We start from the raw sequence: 23,241 nt of genomic DNA on the forward strand, positions 1-23,241 counted from the left end.
TTTTCAGAGGGGGCCTAACTTTTACAAAATAAATTACGACGAAAAAATACAACCAGTCATACATCAGTTCTGTATTGTGTATTTCCTAGGATACATTGCTCATTAAATTACCTGTTTTTAATTTGCGAGACAATTGGTGTCTCTCTCCCGTACTTTTGCTTGTCTAGAATACTTGGTTGGGCACCATTCCTTTCCCCCCCCGTCCCATCCCAAATCCTTATCCTGACTCCTTCCCAGGGCTATATAGTCGTAATGGCGTGGCGCTTTCCCCCTGATTGTGTGGATCTTGCAATGGGAATCTTGCACACATCAGAAAGACGCTTTCACAGCTCAACTTTACGGGTTAGACTCCAGTTCTTGGACCCCCTGGTTGTCATTTAATCAGCAGGATAAACTCCTGTTCGTAACTATTCTTATATCTGGCCACCTTGCCCCCCGTGCCCAGGTAATTGGTAATTTACATATGACTAAACATCTTATATTAAACCTGACTTGCAGATAGTGGTATTCTAATTTATTTAATACTTATTTATTTGTATATTTGTAGCTGCTAGTGTATTTAATATTCCTCAATCTTTGGCGGCTTTGGTTACATTTATTAAACAGTTTACAAGCATGAAAACTCTCCAATCAACTGTTGTTATTGTTATAAACAGCCTCCTGTTGCTTCGGAGCTCATTAACTGTTTAATAATTGTAAACAAAGCCGCCAAAGATTGAGGAGAGATGTACTGATTCGTAAGTGCTAGCATAACTGCTTCGTGAATCTGGCCCCAGACCCACACACGTTAAAAGGATGTACTTGAGGACGTTTCGCTCCCTCCAGGACCATTGTCAACTCAGCCACGTTGTTGTGACTCAACTTTCTGCAGTTCAGTGTTATATAATTGTATTACTTATCTGTACTCATTAGAATATTTCGTCGCAGGTCAGGCATGGACCGCCCAAATCATTTGGTGTCGGTGGTGGTAACACAGAGGGCGTGTTGAGCACCGTGTTGTCTCGAGGGAGACAAACTGCATGTACACAGCCTTTCAGGCGGAACGACAGTAAATACGACTAATTATATTGTCCACTTTCCCCTTAGTATATATAGGGAAAAGTCTCTAGTTAGCTCTGTCAACATACATTTCTGGGGGTACACAGCTTCAACATTCTATCATATTCTCTGTCTCTGTCTCTCTCTCTCTCTCTCTCTCTCTCTCTCTCTCTCTCTCTCTCTCTCTCTCTCTCTCTCTCTCTCTCTCTCTCTCTCTCTCTCTCTCTCTCTCTCTCTCTCTCTCTCTCTCTCTCTTTCTTCAACATTCTATCATATTCTCTGTCTCTCTCTCTCTCTCTCTCTCTCTCTCTCTCTCTCTCTCTCTCTCTCTCTCTCTCTCTCTCTCTCTCTCTCTCTCTCTCTCTCTCTCTCTCTCTCTCTCTCTATCTCTCTATCTCTCTATCTCTCTCTCTCTCTCTCTCTCTCTCTCTCTCTCTCTCTCTCTCTCTCTCTCTCTCTCTCTCTCTCTCTCTCTCTCTCTCTCTCTCTCTCTCTCTTATGTTTTTTCACGAGAGAATGGCGATGCAGTCTAGAGAAGGGCTTACGCTTGGAAAGTTGTAAAGGACAATGGATGCTATTAAACACGGATTTGTCAAGACGATTGTAAAGATATCAATCTTATCTTTATTACAGGCTAACTGTACAGTGCATGTGACGGGCAATGGCAGATGACATATGTCGTGAAGAGCAATTCATCAAGGTCTAACGTCAGGCAAGACGAGTACCAGAAGCCGTTTGATAAACTCTGTAAATCGAGGTAAGAAAATTCTTAATGGGTTGTAATTCTCAGGTATATGGGATGGTGTTTATATAACAGGTGCACGGGATAGGTGTTGGAGTGCTGCTCTCTTTGCCCTGGATTGCTGGCGTAGGAAAGAACATAAGAACATAAGAACAAAGGGAACTGCAGAAGGCCTGTTGACCCATGCGAGGCAGCTCCTATCTATAACCACCCAGAAAGGAAATAGGAAAACATCTTGAGCTGGAATTGAAAACAATCTCATATTTACCTTAAAACACACACACACACACACAAACATACACACACACACACACACTCACACACACACACACACACACACACACACACACACACACACACACACACGGTGTTGGAAAATGAAGAAATGAAGTTGGGGGTCAAGTCGATTGTCGACTTGAGAATGGTCCAGGACGGACCGAAACGTCGTCGTCCCTTCACCTTCTAGTATGTGGTCTGGTCAACATTATGTGACTCATTGTAGTCATACCAATTGGGCTAAAAACCTGGGAATGATGACACAAAACAATTTTAGAATCAAAGACTGTTTACGTAAATAATACATCACAAAGCCATAATACTATAATGGAATATTAAATTTAGTTATATTGAACGCATGTATATAAGATTAGAGGAAATTACAGAGGATCAGTTATCAAATGCAAACCAGTTCCTCTTTTGTATTCGAATACACCACGCTCGTATATTTGTCTAACCTATGGTTGAAACTACCATAGGTTAAACTATGGTAGTTTAGCTACCAGAAATAGTTTAGCTAGACTATGATAGTCAGCCACCCGTTCCCCCCTCCCCCACGCCTGTTTAGCTATCTGGAACCTGCACCAGGATTGATCAAGCAGTTACGCAAGCACTTAGGAACCTGTACATCCTTGTTCTCAATCTCTGGCGGTTTTGTTTGCACATATTAACCACTTTATGAGCTCCGAAGCACTAAGAAAGTGTTTATAATAATATCAACACTTTATTGGGAAGATTCGACGCTTGTAAACTGTTTGATCAATTAAAACAAAGCGTTCGAAGCTGCTTCATAACTCCAGGGTCTGTTCCATAAAACTAATCTAACTTCCAAACCTATATATACCCAACTCATTTGTAAATCTAATTATTAGTTAACCTATACCGTTGATAGGTTAAGTAATAATTGTAAATAAGATGCAATAAGATGCTTATCTTAACATACTAAGAAGGTTAGATGAGGTCGGTGTTTTCTATGAAGCTTTTCAAGGTAAACTAAAATATTCACAATCAATTAGTATGTCACATATGTACTTATTAAATAAGCCAATATTGACTATAAGCAAGTGCGAGAACGGGTTGTATTAATACATATATAACTGTTATTATATCTTATCTTTTAGTGTCGATATATATATATATATATATATATATATATATATATATATATATATATATATATATATATATATATATATATATATATATATATATATATATATAATGCCATTTTAATATCCCTCGGCATTTTATATCACTTTGTCTCTGTATATACCTCTTTATATCCTCTTTAGTCTTCGACATTCAAAATAATGCAAATAAGCTTTGTTAATCCCTCTTGATAAAAGAGGTTCATATTGCATGGTATTAACGCCGTAGACTTATCACATTGACACGCTGTCCCGTTTTCTGTTGTGGGTCCTCTGGATAAGGCCACTTTAGTACGACAGTTTTTTTGACGTTGGGAAACCTTAGGAGGATTTGCGGAACCTTTTTTTCTTTGGCTTTTTTTTTCTTGTTTCCCTTTCCTCGAGCCGCACCACGTTGAAGGTAAGGAAAATCATGGGAGAAATAATAACAACGTACAAGATATTAAAGGGGATTGGACGGACGGACAAAAGGACAATGTTCGAAATGAGAACCAGAGGCTGCGGGTGGAAGGAGGATTGGGTGTTGACCAGACCACATACTAGAAGTAGAAGGGACGACGACGTTTCGGTCCGTCCTGGACCATTCTCAATCGACTTGAGAATGGCCCAACACGGACCGAAACGTCGTTGTCCCTTCACCTTCTAGTGTGTGGTCTGGTCAAATTGTTGTTGTTGTTATAGATTCATCTACTCGGAACAAAAAGTTCCAAGTAGCACGGGCTTCGGTGAGCCCGTAGTGCTCCTGGCACAGGAGCGGGGCTGTAACTATGATTGATTGATGAAGGTTAAGCCACCCAAGAGGTGGCACGGGCATGAATAGCCCGTAAGTGGTACATATTTTTAGTAAATGTATACTGTGTGCTGAGGCCGCATTTAATCGTCAGGCTGCTATCGCGGGGGGGGGGGGGGGGAGGATAGTGGTTGACAGTATTTATGAGGGTCTCCAGCTGCTGGACAACCTCAGTGACCAGAAGAGTGGCAGCGTTGATGGCTTCAGGCTGGTTACTGCAAGATTCAGGGACTCTTAAAGCTCTTCTGGGGTTGAACAAATCCACAAGGGCCGTGACGAGGATTCGAACCTGCGTCCGGGAGCTCGTCTAAGGTTGTTACACATTCCATGAGATAGTGAAGTAGTGGCTTTTCTGTGACTGTTTGGCGGAAGATGCCTTCCCTCGGTCTGGGTTCACCAATCTCCCAGTTTTGTGTAACTGTGATTGATTGATGAAGATTAAGCCACCTAAGAGGCGGCACGGGCATGAATAGCCCGTAATGTGTAACTGTCATGTTGTTGTTGTTATTGTTTTAGATTTAGATACTCAGAACGAAATGTTCATATAGCACGGGCTCACAACTAGGACCTCTTTGATCAGAGGCGGGACCAAAGAGCCAAAGCTCAACCCTCCGCAAGCACAACTAGGTGAGTACAAATATCCTTGTCACTTCCTGAATGTTCACCTCTTCTTTTTCCTAATTTTGTCACTTGGTCTCTCACTCCCATGTTCCTTCTTATATGACTATGTATTAGTCTGTGGTTGTGTCTTTGCTTTGGAAGCAAACATTCAATTTTTCGTGGGTCCTTTCCGATACCCCTTGTTATATTTATGTGTGAGTTTCAAGCCCTTTTGCATCTATTTCGTTTTCTTTTGTTCTTCTGACCTCTGTATTTGCTCTACTCTCTCCTGCATTTTCTTTCTGCTTCGTATGTGTGTGTATTTATTATTTGTATCTGCAGAATCGAGCTATTAGTTCTTGGACCCCGTCTTGCTCTCTGTCCAGGTTTTCTTGAAGCCTCAAGCTGTCCTCCTCTGTGTTAATCCTTTTCATAATTTTATCATCATCAGCAAACATTGAGAGGAATAAGTCTATACCTCATACCTAGAATGTGTGTGTGTGTGTGTGTGTGTGTGTGTGTGTGTGTGTGTGTGTGTGTGTGTGTGTGTGTGTGTGTGTGTGTGTGTGTGTACTCACCTATATGTACTCACCTATATGTGCTTGCAGGATCGAGCATTGACTCTTGGATCCCGCCTTTCTAGCTATCGGTTGTTTACAGCAATGACTCCTGTCCCATTTCCCTATCATACCTAGTTTTAAAAGTATGAATAGTATTTGCTTCCACAACCTGTTCCCCAAGTGCATTCCATTTTTCTACTACTCTCACGCTAAAAGAAAACTTCCTAACATCTCTGTGACTCATCTGAGTTTCCAGTTTCCACCCATGTCCCCTCGTTCTGTTATTATTACGTGTGAACATTTCATCTATTTCCACTTTGTCAATTCCCCTGAGTATTTTATATGTCCCTATCATATCTCCTCTCTCCCTTCTTTTCTCTAGTGTCGTAAGGTTCAGTTCCTTCAGCCGCTCTTCATATCCCATCCCTCGTAACTCTGGGACAAGCCTCGTCGCAAACCTCTGAACCTTCTCCAGTTTCTTTATGTGTTTCTTCAGGTGGGGGCTCCATGATGGCGCGGCATACTCTAAGACGGGTCTCACGTAGGCAGTGTAAAGCGCCCTAAAAGCTTCCTCATTTAGGTTTCTGAATGAAGTTCTAATTTTCGCCAGTGTAGAGTACGCTGCTGTCGTTATCCTATTTATATGTGCCTCAGGAGTTAGATTAGGTGTCACATCCACTCCCAGGTGTGTGTGTGTGTGTGAGAGAGACCATAAAACATACAGACTTTCACCCACATTGTTTGTGTTTATCGAGTTAAGTGCGATTGATACTCGTGTATATTTTTCTTTAGCAAGAGGGCGACTTGTCACAAGACGACAGCCCGGGTGAGATATACCTGCTCCGTCCCTCGAGGTGTCTTGCGAGGCCCGTAAGTCAGGCTCTCTCACACACACACACACACACACACACACACACACACACACACACACACACACACACACACACACACACACACACACACACACACACTCTCTCTCTCTCTTTCAGTGTTAGAGCTCCCAATAATTGGAATATGACAGAGGGCAGAGAGAGTGAAAGTGAGAGAGAGAGACAGAGACATGGATAGAGTGTGAGAGAGAGAGCTATGACTGCTCTGTCTCCTCTCCTGAATATTTACGAGACACTTGGGCATGTGTGGGGAGCCGCTCAAGACGGGGATTCTCCTACAGATTTTTGCACAAGTCGTCAAGGAGAGTAAGTGCCCCCTCCCTCGGCCCCGCTATTCACCAACTTGCAATTATGTTGCACACGTGAGCGATCTACGTTGTACAAGGTGGCACCCTATGGGGGCCCACCTTTAATTGCTCATTGGAACGTATTTCCTTGTACACGTAGATGTGCAAGGCGATGTGCAAGGCGATGTGCTATGTTATACGCGGTGCTACTCTATATTGGCACTATGCTCAGGCAAACTCTTGTCAGGAACCCACTTGAGCGTAATCATGTTTGCCACTAAAGATCGTTATACTTTACTTCCTAAGCCAAGTTGTACCGTAAAAGTCTAGTTTTCAACTTGAAAGCTAAAGTCATCTAATACTTTATCGCCAAGTTACCCTCGTCTAAACTTGAGGTTTAGTTAAGATTACGTCCCGGGGAGCCGTAAGCTTAATTACTGGACACGTGATGAAGAATCAGTTTACGGGGCGAATCTTTGACTCAGTTGATCGAATTATAACTTCTCCTTGCACGCCCCGAACGTCAAAATTGCTGTGTTGCAATGAATGTGCAACACGGCAATATTGACGGCTTCGCAATGGGCTTAGGTGGTTTGCTTTATCTTGAGTTTCTTGAGATTATCTTGAGATGATTTCAGGGCTTTAGTGTCCCCGCGGCCCGGTCCTCGACCAGGCTTCCACCCCCAGGAAACAGCCCTTGACAGCTGACTAACACCCAGGTACGTATTTTACTGCTAGGTAACAGGGGCATAGGGTGAAAGAAACTCTGCCCATTGTTTCTCGCCGGCGCCCGGGATGGAACCCGGGACCACAGGATCACAAATCCAGCGTGCTGTCCGCTCGGCCGACCGGCTCCCTAAGGCTCTTGTTCTTCTGATTAGGCAAATCTACGTAAAATCTGAGACTGTTCGAATCTTGATAGCGGACTGCGATTTGGTCTTGTGCCAGTAGATGGCAGACCCTTGGAACACGACTCGTGGAACACGACTCATAGAGTTAGGAAACACCTCGCCAGAGAAAGTAAATTTAAAGCTTTAAAGCTTTAATGTGAGTTTTGGCCTCACACACCTGGGGTCCTCGGGTCGAGTCTCCTAGTACCCAGGTGAATGGAGTAACTAATGTGCTTCTTATGTTTAAAAATAGGTTTGGCAAATACCTTTCTTCATTCCAAGATGAATAATACGCTATTGTGTGTATACCTTTACATTCACCTTGAACTGCGTTGCTGTTCACTATTGATCCACACGCACGCACGCACGCACGCACGCACGCACGCACGCACGCACGCACGCACGCACACACCCACCCACACACACACACACACACACACACACACACACACACACACACACACACACACACACACACACACACACACACACACACACACACACACACACACACATCCTTGACATCGTGACTTGCTCTTCTTTTCAAGCGTGTCGACGTATCTCTGAACATTGGTGTTTACAAACACGCAACAAAACACACGTTCTTGCTAACGTAGTGTTCCATTTCCCGCTTGTGCAAACTTCTCCCATTCCGCCGGGGTCGTTCGTATCCCATTTTTGTATAGTATATATCCCGGACGTATTTACCCCACGTGACTAAAGTACATTTTTAAAAAATCTCTCTCCTTGCCTCAGCCTTAGGCTCCGAGCTCCTCACACAGCCTCAAGCATAATAATTGTTATATCTTATTTTTTTATTAAGAAAGTCCATCTCGTCTGGGTGATTGTGAGTACCAGCGAGGCTCGTAGCTCTCTGTCCTCCTCACACCTGCTGGCCTGCCATTCTCTTCCTCTAGCCTCCTGCCTTCCCTCCTTGCCTTCCAGTCTACCCTCCTCTCCCTTTCCCTTTGACCCCAGCTTGCCTGCCTGGCTTCCTATCCCTCTTCTACACCTCCTGCCTTTCTGCTTGCGCTCACACACTTACCCCCTCTCGCTCTCCACGTCTGCCTCTCTCCCCTTCCCACACATGCTACATGTCTGCCTTTGTCCTTCTACAACTGTCATTCTGCCTGCCATTAACCCCCTTCCTTTCAGTCTTTATGCCTACCTTTTACTCCTCTAGCCTGCCTTTCACCCGTGCAGCCTGCCTGCCTGCCTGCCTGCCTTCCCACTCCCCCACCCCCAGCCTGGCAGTATACGACTTCTGCTCTCCATCCCCCTCTTTCCTTTTCTATTTTGAGTTGCAACATTTTCTTCCTCTCTAACCTTAAACAGCAACATTTTCTTCCTCTCTAACCTTAAACAGCAATATTTTCTTCCCCCTTTAACTTCATACAGAATAAGGGCATACACCACTATTACAGTGATTCTCTTACCCCCCATACCAATAATTATATGCATCTTATATTTCCTGGCGGGCGACGATTTTTTTTTCTTCCTTGGAGGAGCTAAGCAGGAGGCTTGAGGCCACCAGGCTTGAGCTGATGGGCCAGACCTGCCATAATAGTATGTCATCACCCCTCTTCCACGACTCCTAGACCCCGGCTTGCTCTGTTTTGACTCCAGTCTTTTCTGTTTTATTTCTGGATATTTCTTACCACCCCTGCCTGAACTGGCTGTCGGAGCTATCGGACTCTTAAATACAATCTGTGTCACTACCAAGTTCCCACATAACCTGCATCACTAGCAAGCCCCCACATAACCTGCATCACCACCAAGCCCCCACATAACCTGCATCACTACCAAGCCCCCACATAACACACCCAAGGATTCGTGTCGCATTCCAGCCTGTGCGCCGGAAAACACCAACTTTTCAAGTCCTGAGTCACTCTCATATCTCAGAATGTCACCAGTGCAGCTCTCAATGTTCACGCTGGGGAATGCACTTTTTGTATGGCACTTGGCATTTATCTCTTCCTGGCACTGGCACAAGTTTCCGCCACATCTCCGAAGACCTACGTACGGCTTCCTTCACCTAGTGCTGAAACTCCGGAGGAAATATTTTGTGCTAGCATAAATATTCCGTTCATTCACCTGAGCTCTAGGAAGCTCGAACCACGGACCCCATGCGTGTTAGGCAGAAACTATATCGACTGGGCTATAAGTTGTCATAATGAGGAAAGATTTCACAAGCAACTACTGCCGCCATGCTGGAATGTTCGGCTTTGCCTGACTACTACTGAAGTTCAGAGGAATTAATGATCCGCGCCCGTGTTATAAAAATTGTCATGGACACTCCCGTGGAAATGTTGATATCCACGAGAGTCTGTGTGTATAATTTATGTATATTCCTTGTTCTGTGGGTTGGTTTTATTGCTTGAGATGCTGCAAGTATTGTCTAGGGCACTCCTCACACGTTATGTCTCTACTCGTAAGCTGGAGGCACCTGTGTCGATATGCTGGTAGGGTCACTACTGTGTGTTCTACTCTTCCTTGTCAGTCACTACTCTCTCTCTCTGGCTCCAACACCACTACTCTCTCTGCCTCCACTACCACCACTACTCTCTCTACCACCGCCTCCACCACTACTCTCTCTCTCTACCACCACCTCCACCACTACTCTCTCTCTACCACCACCTCCACCACTACTCTCTCTATCTCCCCACCGATATCAGTTATTATATAACTGTTCCTCCTCAACGTAAATGGCACCGATGACAATGTCTGACCCACTAAGGACTTCACTTCCCTCTCACCCCAATGTTTATAAGCTAATTATGACCCAAAGGACCGAATGTTTTCTAAGATGAAAGCAAAAATATGTTTTTGAGATTTGTACTATCCAAAGGATCGAATCCTTCTGAGCTTAGTATAATCCGAAGGACCGAATGTTTTTAAACTTGGTATGATCCGAAGGACCGAATATTTTTAAACTTGGTATGATCCGAAGGACCGAATGTTTTTAAACTTGGTATGATCCGAAGGACCGAATGTTTTTAAACTTGGTATGATCCGAAGGACCGAATGTTTCTAAAATAGGTATGATTCGGAAGACTAAATTTTGCCACTCACAGGAAGATTGCTGTAACTCTTAATACCCTCTCGTGCTAACTTGCTAGCCTATCGTCTTAGAACCAGACCAGTATTTGTTATTGTTGCAAATATCGACAGTTTTATTATAGCTTAAAGCTGCGTTTAGTGAAAGGTGATGATTGTTTATGTTGAGGAGTCATTTCCCATGGCGGGACCTGCCCCCTGGAGACTGTTATTGATTCCTCACGTGCTTCGCCGTCTCTGCCTCGCATATATTTTCCAAATTATATAGTAAACGACGTCAGCAATGTCCACAATCGATGTTTTACACGGAGTCTTCTATAAAGCGTGTCGTGATGGTGCTTGTACGAGCGTAACCCCACACCACACCTACTCCATCACCCGCACCATACCCACCCAATCACCCGCACCACACCCACCCAATCACCCGCACCACACCCACCCAATCACCCGCACCACACCCACCCAATCATCCGCACCACACCCATTCCCATTTACACCATCTCTCACTCCTTCCCCTCCATCCCCACTCCATTACCAACACTGTCCCCCCCCCCCCCATTCTTCCCCCAACCCTTCCAGACAGATGTCATGTACCAAATGAATATCACACATGCTCTGTCTCTCCCTAAATTTCAGTCACCTTCCCACCATTTAACCCAAGGCCATTCCAAGCTCCGGTCCTAAGCACGGTATCTATATCCGCCCTTTCTGGCAAGGTGCCTGTTACGGGGAGAGCTGAATTCGATTCGATCTTGGTCCTGTTGTATCGCTTCGAATTCCCTTGTTGGTACTGTTGACGGATGAGAAAACACCCGTTTTCCCCATTACTGCCCCGACCTCTTCCCGCAGTCCAAGCTATAAGGCACAATTTTGACTTCGGATTTAATGCCAGTATTCATACGTTGTGAGCCTGACGGCCTTTTGTCTTGGTGAATTGTTCTCAACCCCCTATTATTGGACACCTTCTTATTCGACACTCTCGTATTACACCACCCTGTTACTTCAGAAACACAGTACTACCGGAGCCGGTCCCTTCCCATTGTACTGAAACACTGGGGTACACGGAGAAGTCTCTCAGGGTCAGCGTGTTTGACTCTTGACAGCTTCGTCAAGCCGGGCCGAGCTTCGTCCGGAGCTCGGCTCGAACACCTCACTGGGACCAGTGGCCACGTGTTCGATGCTAACCCTCGTCCCTACCCCCACCTCCTATCTTGCACTTCAGTCACATGTCGAGTGTTTCTTCATCAGTTCTGAAATTATTTCTCGGTCGCCCAAGACTCCTTCTTCCGACGAGACTGAGAGCTGCCGTGTAAGATATGGCTCAGTCAAGTGATGTTCGTTCTGTTGTTTCCTTCCAGCGTTATTTTGTCAGTAGCGGGGAATAATATTCAGCTTACTGTTACTAGTATCTGTTGCTTGCTTTTAATCTTCTATTTTACACACGCAGACACACACACTCACAGGCGCCGGTGGCTGTGTGGATAGCACGCTGGATACGTGATCCTGTGGCCCGGGTTCGAGTCCCGGCGCCGGCGAGAAACGTTTGGCAGAGTTACTTTCACCTTGATGCCACTGTTACCTAGCAGTAAATAGGTACCTGGGAGTTAGTCAGCTGTCACGGGCTGCTTCCTGTGTGTGGGGAGGGGGGTGGAAAAAATAGTAATAACAGTTGATTGACAGTTGAGAGGCGGGCCGAAAGAGCAGAGCTCAGCCCCCGCAAGCACAACTAGGTGAATACACACACACACACACACACACACACACACACACACACACACACACACACACACACACACACACACCCACACACACTTAAAAAGCAGAAGCATAAATCACTTGACTCCTCTCCCAGTGACATACTCCCTCCCTACCGTTTACTGCCATTAGCATATCGAGTGGAAGCAGGTATGACCTGTTTAGTGAAGCAATCGGGCAGTAAAAAGCCGGTATACTGAAAGAAAACTCTGAAGACATAAGATAATTTGTGAGAAATACCACAGGAACACACTCAGAGGGAAGACCTCATAAGTCATTACGGACTAGTTACCCATTAATTACGGGAATTAATATTCAAAAACCATTGTTCTGTCCAAAGAGAGTTGAAGGCATAAGGTTAATGCATTTTTTAACTTAGGGCATAAGGAAGCAAAGCACATACGCAAAAATGCATGTAGAAATTACAGGAACAGTAGAACAATAGAGAACAGAAAGAACTACCAGAGGGCCACGAATCGGTACATCAGACTAAGAAGAGACACAGAGAGAAGATGTGAAACTGACATAGCAGCTTAAACACAGACCCAACTCGAGCCACTTCCCAGCCACATCACAAGAGAAAATAACATAAAAGAGAATAGGGTATGACACCGGGAGTATGATAGGACTCATTTACAGTGAAGGGGGAGAGATGTACACGAGGAAAGCTACGGGAGACTCCAGAAGATATTCACAACACAGCAAGGGGGAAGGTGGCTGGCTACACCGTTCTGGAGCAGAAACACGGCTGAGGCTGTGGGACCAGGCAGGACCTCACCATGGATGCTAAGTGAGAGAGCGGAAGGCCTGCGGTGGCCTCTTAATCTATAAGAGAGAATGTTTCTGTCTGTCTGTCCAAGGTTGGAGGCTAGATACATGGGGCTAGCCTCACTCAACGGCATTGGATGTTTACAATCAAGTGGTCCCAGGTGGCCACAAAGAACTTGTATAAGTTACGGAGATATATTGAACTGTTTCAGTGTCAAAATGAACAAATGAAGATCGCTGAGTGAAATAGTGGAAGCAGACCACATTCATTGTTTCAAATATACATATGACAAAGGCGGGATTAAGGGATTAATCCTCTTGCTGGGATTAAGCTTCAGCTTAATCCCAGCAAGGACAAGTAGAAATATTAACACACAAAAAAAAACTCACCTCTACATACACAAGAAACCCTATTCACCAATGAAATTCCGTGGAACTTTATCCCGAAAATGCCGAACAGCTACGACTGAATTTTGCATGAGGCTGATTTCTCTTGGAACGGTGGAATTCCGAAATTCCCAGTAGCGTGGGGTCGGGGGCCAGACACACAGCCTCGATGGATTTCTTCCATAAACTATTAAATCTTTTTATGTATATTTGAGGCAAGGTTAGGTAAGGTGATTATCTGGAGACAGCACTAAGCCATTACAACTATATAGCACCTGGAAGGACTGTGAGGATTTAGGAGATATAGTAAGAAGAAATATCGGTGTAAAGAGATATAAAAATAAAGATATCATCAACGCAGAGGATATCAAAATAAAGATAGCATCACCGCAGAGGATGGAAGAACACACGATAGACAATATCATTACTCTAACGTAAATATAACTTGCTAAACGGATATAATACTCCCTAAGCAGTCGACAAAATTACCTGATGTTATCATTTGAACTGCTTCACGACCATCAATAGGCTTATAGATGTATTGAATTCTTATATGTGTATTGCGTTGAGTACATATGATTGAGCACATAACTGAGCCCATACAGTACATATAATTCATTACATACATTCGAGTACACATATTTGAGTTCACGAAATTGAGTACATGTAGTTGGTTCTATATAGTTCAGTACCAATAGTTGATTATATTTAAAATGCAGTATATATATAGCCATATAGCCGAGTACATGTAGTTGATTATATATAGATAAGTACATGTAGTTGAGTACCTGTAGTTCAGACTGCATAGCTGCTCAGTGGACAAGACCGACAACCATTTCGTTCTCAGTGTTCCTGGTGAGATTAATTGTAATTGCTTTAAAGCAACAGGAAAAGAAGATAATATATCTCGCTCTGCGTCTCTCGATCTTGCTTTTAAATTGTCCTCTAGAGAGTTATCTTAATCAAAGAGCAGAACAGGTGGAGATTTATCTTAAAGAGCAGAAGAGGTGGAGAGTTATCTTAATCAAAGATCAGAACAGGGGGAGAGTTATCTTAATCAAAGAGCAGAAGAGGTGGAGAGTTATCTTAAAAGAGCAGGACAGGTGCAGAGTTATCTCAGCCAAATTTCATTCCTGCTTCTCCTACCAGTATGTGCTGCATACGTACGAACGTTGGTCATCATACTGAGTAACCAATATCAGCATACTGAGGAACAAGCAGTGGGAAGAACACAGAACAACAGAACATATTGAGTGATGTGAAGAATTAGACAGATGCCTCGTGAAGGAGACCTGTACTCACCTAGTTGTGTTTGCGGGGGTTGAGGTCTGGCTCTTTGGTCCCGCCAAAGTGTACTGTGTGTACACGAAGAGGCTGGAAGATGAACCCTTTTGATGATTCGTCTGGCCTTGAAATTTGATTACATTTAAAATCTTCTTTCTCTCGACCTGAGAGAAATAGATAAGAAGCGGTCAGTAAGCACCCTTGGAGTGGAATAACTTCTAAGACAAAGCAGTTGAGAGCGCGGGGAATAATTAACCTTTGGAATACTCTCCTGGGAGACCTTTGGCTGGGCCAGAGGTTCTTTGAGAGTGATAGAATGTTTTTAGGTGTTTGAGAAACTTAAGTATTGGTGGAGGAGCTAGGAGCTGTTACTGCCCCGGTCTCTCTCGTTAATGAGACTTTGATAACTACAAGGTTCATGCATTCAAGTAGGTAGGTTTTATATATATATATATATATATATATATATATATATATATATATATATATATATATATATATATATATATATATATATATACATATATATATACATATACATACATAAGGAGGGTATAACCCTCCTTACGACCATTAGAGGGTCCTAGCAAACTGTTCTCTGCGGGGTAATTAATGGCTGGTTTTTAGTGGGCATACAGACGTGATAGCGAGAGGTCGGGCAAGTTTTGGGTCTCACGCAGCAAACAAGTTTGTGATAGAGTAATTACCTGAGTCATTAGACAGTGAAGGTGAATACTGTGACATTAGTGAAGATGACAATGGGAAATAAGAGGTTGGAAATGGGCATTTAGTAGCGGAACAAGTGACTCTCCTCACCGCCCATGGCAACTCCTATGGCAGGTGTTGCCATTTCGGACACGTTGTACTAAGTGCAGGCGATAAGTCACAATAACGTGGCTAAAGTATGTTGACCAGACCACATACTAGAAGGTGAAGGGACGACGACGTTTCGGTCCGTCCTGGACCATTTACAATCGACTTGAGAATGGTCCAGGACGGACCGAAACATCGTCGATCGTCCCTTTACCTTCTAGTGTGTGTGGTCTGGTCAACGTTGTATCGGTGAAATAGCTTTACATAGTGTCTGTGAGGGTGTTTGAGGCACTATGCCGCTGGTGTGACAGACTTAGCGATGTGGAAATATCTACCACACGCTGCAAATAGAAAATTATATCAGTGTTGAAAGTGTGATTTCAACAAAATGTATTCACTCGCTGTCATAAGCTCCAAGGGCCACTTTGTCCTGTTTCATGATTTTCACTCAAAACAATTAAAAAAAGTGATGTGTCGTATAGCTTTTATATATATTTTTTCACGAACAAGTATTAAAAAAAAAGTGGAGAATTAGGAAATGATTTAACTTGAATATATGTAAACATTGGTAATCATTAGATGCTAAAACTAAGGAGTGTAAGTGTGTGTAGGGAATGTGTGTGTGGTGTGTTTGGTGGCTGTGTATACACACCTGCCTCCACACCTGCCAGCTGGTTCCTCCTGCCCCAGCTGGGAGGTGGTCAGACCCACCAGCTGCCTCACGTAACAAGCCTATAATGCTCTCAAGACACGGAATATACCCTCCGCCCTCTTATGGTAAATATGCTAATATGTCATTTGTTATTATCTTATGTGTTATTATTACCATTGTTATCTATATTTTTGTGGGGTAATTGTCCACTTTTGTAACCTCTCTACACTCGGTCTATGGCAACTCATTTTTTAGTCTATGGCAGCTCATTTTTGTAGTCTATGGCAACTCATTCTTTTAGTCTATGGCAACTCCTTTTGTTTAGTCTATGGCAACTCCTTTTGTTTAGTCTATGGCAACTCATTTTTGTAGTCTATGGCAACTCATTCTTTTAGTCTATGGCAACTCCTTTTGTTTAGTCTATGGCAACTCATTTTTGTCCCATATTTTACTCGTGATCCTCATATATTTTTTATATAGAATTATTCAAGTAAGTTTAGGTTTGAATTGTTATTGTGTCTATGGACATAATGGGTTCACTGTGCTATTTCCGTGTCGGTGTACTCAAAAGGTCGGCAACTAGAAAGTTGTAAGTGATTTTGACTGTACACTATCTTATCTTGAGATGATTTCGGGGCTTTTTGGTGTCCCCGCGGCCCGGTCCTCGACCAAGCCTCCACCCCCAGGAAGCAGCCCGTGACAGCTGACTAACACCCAGGTACCTATTTTACTGCTAGGTAACAGGGGCATAGGGTGAAAGAAACTCTGCCCATTGTTTCTCACCGGCGCCTGGGATCGAACCCAGGACCACAGGATCACAAGTCCAGCGTGCTGTCAGCTCGGCCGACCGGCTCCCTATGGTGTATCTTTAAGAAATGAAACGATTGTTAGTATAGATTATTTTTGTCTTTTCCGTCTTAGAGGATGGGGGGGGGGGGGAGGGGGTAGTTCCCCCCCCCCCCTCCACATCTTCATACACCTTAAGTATGGCAATGCGAATATTTATGACAATTTCTCGTAATCTCTATATTGTCTTAGTGTATGTTTTCCGGATTTTTTTGATTTCGAACATCTCTTGTATATATATAATATATAAATGTGGGATTTTGGTGACAGGTTCGGGGCAATATTAATCTCCAGGTATTTTCTGTTCAATTATAGGAGTTTCCTCTTTTATGGAGCATCTTGTGCCCAGCTTCCTGTTCCTAGCTTCATTACTTTGCACTTGCTTGAGTTAAACTCGAGTAGTCACTCGCTGGACTATTCTTTCATCGTGTTGTTATCCTGTAGTTTCTTTCATTCTTACATTGTATTTAATTCTCATATTTTATGTTATCAGTGAATATTGAGAGGTAGAAATGCATCTGCTCTGTTATATTAGTAATAGGACTGACCCCAGTGCTGACTCCTGTGAGACGCCACTGGTAATATTTTTCCACTGTAAGGACTCTCCTCACTGTAAGGACTCTCCTCACTGTAAGGACTCTCCTCACTGTAAGGACTCTCCTCACTGTAAGGACTCTCCTCACTGTAAGGACTCTCCTCACTGTAAGGACTCTCCTCACCGTAAGTACTCTCCTCACTGTAAGGACTCTCCTCACTGTAAGGACTCTCCTCACTGTAAGGACTCTCCTCACTGTAAGGACTCTCCTCACCGTAAGGACTCTCCTCACTGTAAGGACTCTCCTCACCGTAAGGACTCTCCTCACTGTAAGGACTCTCCTCACCGTAAGGACTCTCCTCACTGTAAGGACTCTCCTCACTGTAAGGACTCTCCTCTCGTTGGGACTCTTTCCAAAGGAGGAGACTTGTAGAGGTCTGGAACGCGGATATTAATCCTGAATTCCCTTTCCATTGTATATTCCCTGCCATTGGTGCCTGTATCACCACTTCTTACGTGGGTGAGGGTCTGAGAATGGTGAGATGAGCGTATGACCGCACGGGTACTGGTAGAGTACCCGCACGGGTACTGGAAGAGGCGCAGGAGGAGGAGGAGGAGAGGCTGTGGTGGGAGGGTGCCAGCCTGGAAGAGCGTGGTGGTGGCTGGGTGCCTCTAGTGCCAGTCTCCCAGTACCGGGCTGGCTGACGGCACTTCCCGCGCTCCTGTGAGGCACGCTGGCACCCTTCCCTTGTGGTGGACGTCGCGCGGCTCCGGGAGTTGCGCCACCAGTGCCAACAAGACTTGTGGCTTAGACACATCCCATCATTGCCTCTCATGTACCTTAGCTGTTACATAGTTTTGTGATTGATTTGATAATTACTACATAATACAAGGTGTCGGTGGTAACGTCGGCAGAATTAACATCACGGTGGAAAAAAATCAGTTAATAGGCATGTAGACAGGGATAAGTGACTCGGTAATTGGTTGTAATCAGTTGAGCTGTGACTGGAGACTAATTACAGTTACGACGCATCGTTAGAGTTGAGCTTAACTGTTGCATGTGAGTGTGTAAGTGGTACGGTGGTGTGATCCCAGCTCAACACCCCTAACACAACTCTCCACACCTAATAGCCAATCAAGGTAAGTTCTCTCCTTTACCGAACTTTTCTCTCATTTCCATAAGCGTTTTAGATCCTCGTAATATTTTTTTTCCGAATGAAACATGAGAACTTTGTCCTTTTGGAAACACAGAGAGTGGGACGTTGAGTCTTCCTGATGATCCAGTTGATTGTGATGGCGCGTAGTAGGATATAATACATTACTTAAAGTACATTGTGTGTACTCAACTCCTTATGTCTGCAGGAACGAGCTCTAGTTCCCGGCCCCCTGCTTAAACACACTTACACATACCCGTCTGTGAGTGTGTGTACTCACCTAGTTGTACTCAGTTGTGCTTTCAGGGTTTGAGCTCTGGCTCTCTGGTCCCGCCTCTCAACTCTCAGTCAACTGGTGTACAGATTCGTGAGCCTACTGGGCTCTATCATATCTACATTTGAAACTGTGTGTGTGTGTGTGTGTGTGTGTGTGTGTGTGTGTGTGTGTGTGTGTGTGTGTGTGTGTGTGTGTGTGTGTGTGTGTGTAAATCGAGAAGAAATTAACATGTGATGGAATAACATGAAAATAAGACAGGAAATTCCTTAAGTACTTTCGTATTAATCAATACATCTTGAGAAGGATCATCCACCTGAAGATGTATTGATCATGCCGAAAGTACTTAAGGAAACTCACAGAGTCGATGCCTTTACGAGGAGTTAAGGGCGTTAACACCTGGAGTCGAGGCACTCCGTCGACCCTTTAACCAATCGTCAGTTTGACCCTTTGAAGAATTGGTCACAGAAACTTCATCCTTTAGCGGATGTCAGCATTGGCTGAGCATGGTAATGGGTGATGCGCCGAACAACTCAGCATAGCTACTGATACAAATCAACTCAGCATAGCTAGTGATACAAATCAACTCAGCATAGCTACTGATACAAATCAACTCAGCATAGCTACTGATACAAATCAACTCAGCATAGCTACAGATACAAAACAACTCAGCATATTATCTACTGACACTAAGAAAACTCGCCTTAGCATGTTCTGAAACTGAGAAAACTCAGCCTAGTATGTTTTGAAACTGAGAAAACTCAGCTTAGTATGTTCTGAAACTGAGAAAACTCAGCTTAGTATGTTCTGAAACTGAGAAACCACAGCATAGTTTGTTCTGAAACTGAGAAAACTCAGCTTAGTAAGTTTTGAAACTGAGAAACCACAGCATAGTTTGTTCTGAAACTGAGAAAACTCAGCATATTATCTACTAACACACAGAACTAAGCTTTTTAAAGAGTGAAATCCAAAGCAACTGAGAATGTCAACAGCTACAATATAGAATAACCTCTCCATGTTAACTTGAATAGAGCAAGACATCACATCAATTATGAATTCCTCAACATGGTGAGGCCCTCAAGCAGCAGTCTAGCAGGGAACAAGCAATTCAGATGCAGCCTGTTGTTAACTAATAGTATTTCACCGTTTGAGAAGCAGTTACTTGAGCATGATAAAACTGAGCCTTTGCTCCTTATTCCACAAAAAACCACCGAAATCTCCCGTATCCGGACAGAAAAACGGTTCTCTCGTGCAACCGGACAATTCGCAGAAAATCTAGAGCCGAATGTCATCTTTATAAACGAATTTCATAATAAGAAACAGTTCCTTAATGACCGAGCTATATGCAAACTGAATCATTAGATTTATAGACAAGAGGAGAGGCATTTCCTAAAGAGTGGGACTAGGGGTCCCAGGGGTCACACGAAGAGTGGGACTAGGACGTGTGGGGGTCACACAAAGAGTGGGACTAGGACATGTGGGGTCACACAAAGAGTGGGACTAGCACGTGTGGGGGGTCACACAAAGAGTGGAACGAGGGGAGACAGATGGTCACTGAACATTCAAAATGAACCTAACAGACGTACGTAAATAACACGTCTGTTCAGGGTGACACTAACGAGAGGGGAGGGGAGTAGAAGAACTCCCAGAACCCCATCAACCAGGTATCAACCAGGTATCAACCAGGGAAAGGAGGCCCCGCCCTCCTGGAGACGGAGTAACGTAAGTCAGCTCCCAATACACTCTCTTTAAAACCTGTGTCGATAGGATATGTATATAGTATTATGGAGCTCACACACCTGCCCAATGAGGGTTGAAAGGCGGGGCCCAGGAACTGCAATTCATTCCTCACAAACACAAACGGGAGAGGCCATATTGGTGAGCACACATGCCCACAGACGAACACGCCCACATACATTATGTAACATCTGCGGCATATGCGAGGCTGGCTAACATCAGAACAGCCTTCAGGAACCTGTGTAAGGAATCATTCAGAACTTTGTATACCACATATGTAAGACCAATCCTGGAGTATACGGCCCCCAGCATGGAGCCCGTACCTTGTCAAGCACAAGACGAAGTTGGGAAAAGTTCAGAAGTATGCCACTAGGCTAGTCCCAGAACTAAGAGACATGAGTTACGAGGAAAAGCTGTGTGAAATGCACCTCACGATACTGGAAGACAGAAGAGTAGGGGGGGAGACATGATCATAACCTACAAAATTCTCAGGAATTAACAGGGTAGATAAGGATAAACTGTTTAACACGGGTGGGACGCGAACAAGGGGACACAGGTGGAAACTGAGTACCCAAATGAGCCACAGGGACGTTAAAAATAACTTTTTCAGTGTCAGAGTAGTTACTTTTTAGTGTCAGAGTAGTTAACAGATGGAATGCATTAGGCAGTGATGTGGTGGAGGCTGACTCAATACACAGTTTCAAGTGTAGATATGACAGAGCCCAGTAGGCTCAGGAATCTGTACACCAGTTGATTGACAGTTGAGAGGCGGGACCAAAGAGCCAGAGCTCAACCCCCGCAAGCACAACTAGGTGAGTACAGACAAGCACGCCCACAGACAATGCGATAAAGCTCAATTTCACATTGGGTGAATGTGTCCACCAGACGCCACAGAACAAAGAGCGCTGAAAGGTCTGCTTTGATGAATATTTTAAACAGTGATTAAAACGAGGATGACAATGATGACTAATCGTGTCAGGCTCAACATGTCCCGCAATGAATCTCCCATGATAAATGTCCCATCATAAATGTCCCATGATAAATGTCCCATGATAAATTTCCCATGATGAATGTCCCACGATAAGTGTACCATGATAAATGTACCATGATAAATGTACCATGATGAATGTACCATGATAAATTTCCCATGATGAATGTACCATGATAAATGTCCCATGATAAATGTACCATGATAAATGTACTATGATAAATGTACCATGATGAATGTCCCATGATAAATGTCCCATGATAATTGTCCCATGATAAATGTCCCATGATAATTGTCCCATGATAAATGTCCCATGATAAATGTACCATGATAAATGTCCCATGATAATTGCCCCATGATAAATGTCCCATGATAATTGTCCCATGATAAATGTCCCATGATAAATGTCCCATGATAAATGTCCCATAATAAATGTCCCATGATAAATGTCCCATGATAAATGTCCCATAATAAATGTCCCATGATAAATGTCCCATGATAAATGTCCCATAATAAATGTACCATGATAATCTAGGGTCATTTCAACACTTCTGTCAATTACGTCTTCAAAATGTGTTTACGTAATTATTTACTGAACGAAGAATTTCAAAATAAAAAGGATAAGTGGGAAAGAGGGCGAAATCATTTGGGAAAAATGAAAATATACGTGATAACAGCTATCGCTCGTACGTACAAAACTGGACTGTTGCACCCGAATAATATTGGCGCTCTGTGCCGTAAATTTTGTTGAAGGGTATAAGAAAAAGACAACCAATAAATGTAAACTGGCTTAGGCCTAATATAGCATATATATACTAAATTTGGTTTACACTAAGGTGAATATCAGGGGAAATCACCAAGCCATTACGACTATATAGCTTAAACGGAGTTCAGGATAAGGATTTGGGATGGGATGGGGGGAAGGAATGGTGCCCAACCACTTGGAAGAGATCAGGATAAGAATTTGGGATGGGACGGAGGAAAGGAATGGTGCAAAACTGCTTGGACGGTCGGGGATTGAACCCCGACCTGCATGAAGCGAGATCGACGTTCGACCGTCCAGCCTAAGATGGCATATATATTTTGGCGTAGGCTTATTTATGCCTAAAAGAGATTATGTCATGTTGCATAGGTGATGTTGCAGTCTTAACATGCATGCTAGAGTTGTTCGGTAGTGCAGAGCTTCGTATTCTTCTATATTAACATAACGTGTGTAAAGTATACGAGGTGTATGCATGTCTGTGGGTGTAATCCTTCAGGAATTAATTTAAAAAACGTATACACACATGCTTTTATGGGCAAACACTAGCTCACACATGCACGCACTCACTCACACACATATACACATACACATACACATACACATACACATACACATACACACACACATACACACTCACACACACACACATACACACACACACATTCATACGCATACGCATACACACACACACACACACACACACACACACACACACACACACACACACACACACACACACACACACACACACACACACACGTGTGTTTTCCACACACACACACACACACACGAGGGGGCCTCGTAGCCTGGTGGATAGCGCGCAGGACTCGTAATTCTGTGGCGCGGGTTCGATTCCCGCACGAGGCAGAAACAAATGGGCAAAGTTTCTTTCACCCTAAGTGCCCCTGTTACCTAGCAGTAAATAGGTACCTGGGAGTTAGTCAGCTGTCACGGACTGCTTCCTGGGGTGTGTGTGTGTGTGGTGTGGAAAAAAAAAAAAAAAATAG

The 23,241-nt window shown here is 43.8% G+C and overlaps 1 protein-coding gene across 4 annotated transcripts in view; it reads left to right on the forward strand.

The window, feature by feature from the left end:
* Positions 1–23,241, forward strand: part of LOC123770378 (putative neural-cadherin 2) — a 460,439-nt gene that overhangs the window by 143,115 nt on the left and 294,083 nt on the right. For 3 of the 4 annotated variants that reach the window (XM_069339898.1, XM_069339901.1, XM_069339900.1), the window contains exon 3: positions 1,672–1,795. The gene's annotated coding sequence lies outside the window, so the exon portion shown is untranslated. Of the gene's footprint in view, positions 1–1,671; positions 1,796–18,030; positions 18,459–23,241 lie in introns of those variants that run through there. The other variant, XM_069339899.1, reaches the window with a different exon arrangement.

This window comes from Procambarus clarkii, chromosome 42, assembly GCF_040958095.1.
Source record: "Procambarus clarkii isolate CNS0578487 chromosome 42, FALCON_Pclarkii_2.0, whole genome shotgun sequence".
Lineage (NCBI taxonomy): Eukaryota > Metazoa > Arthropoda > Malacostraca > Decapoda > Cambaridae > Procambarus > Procambarus clarkii.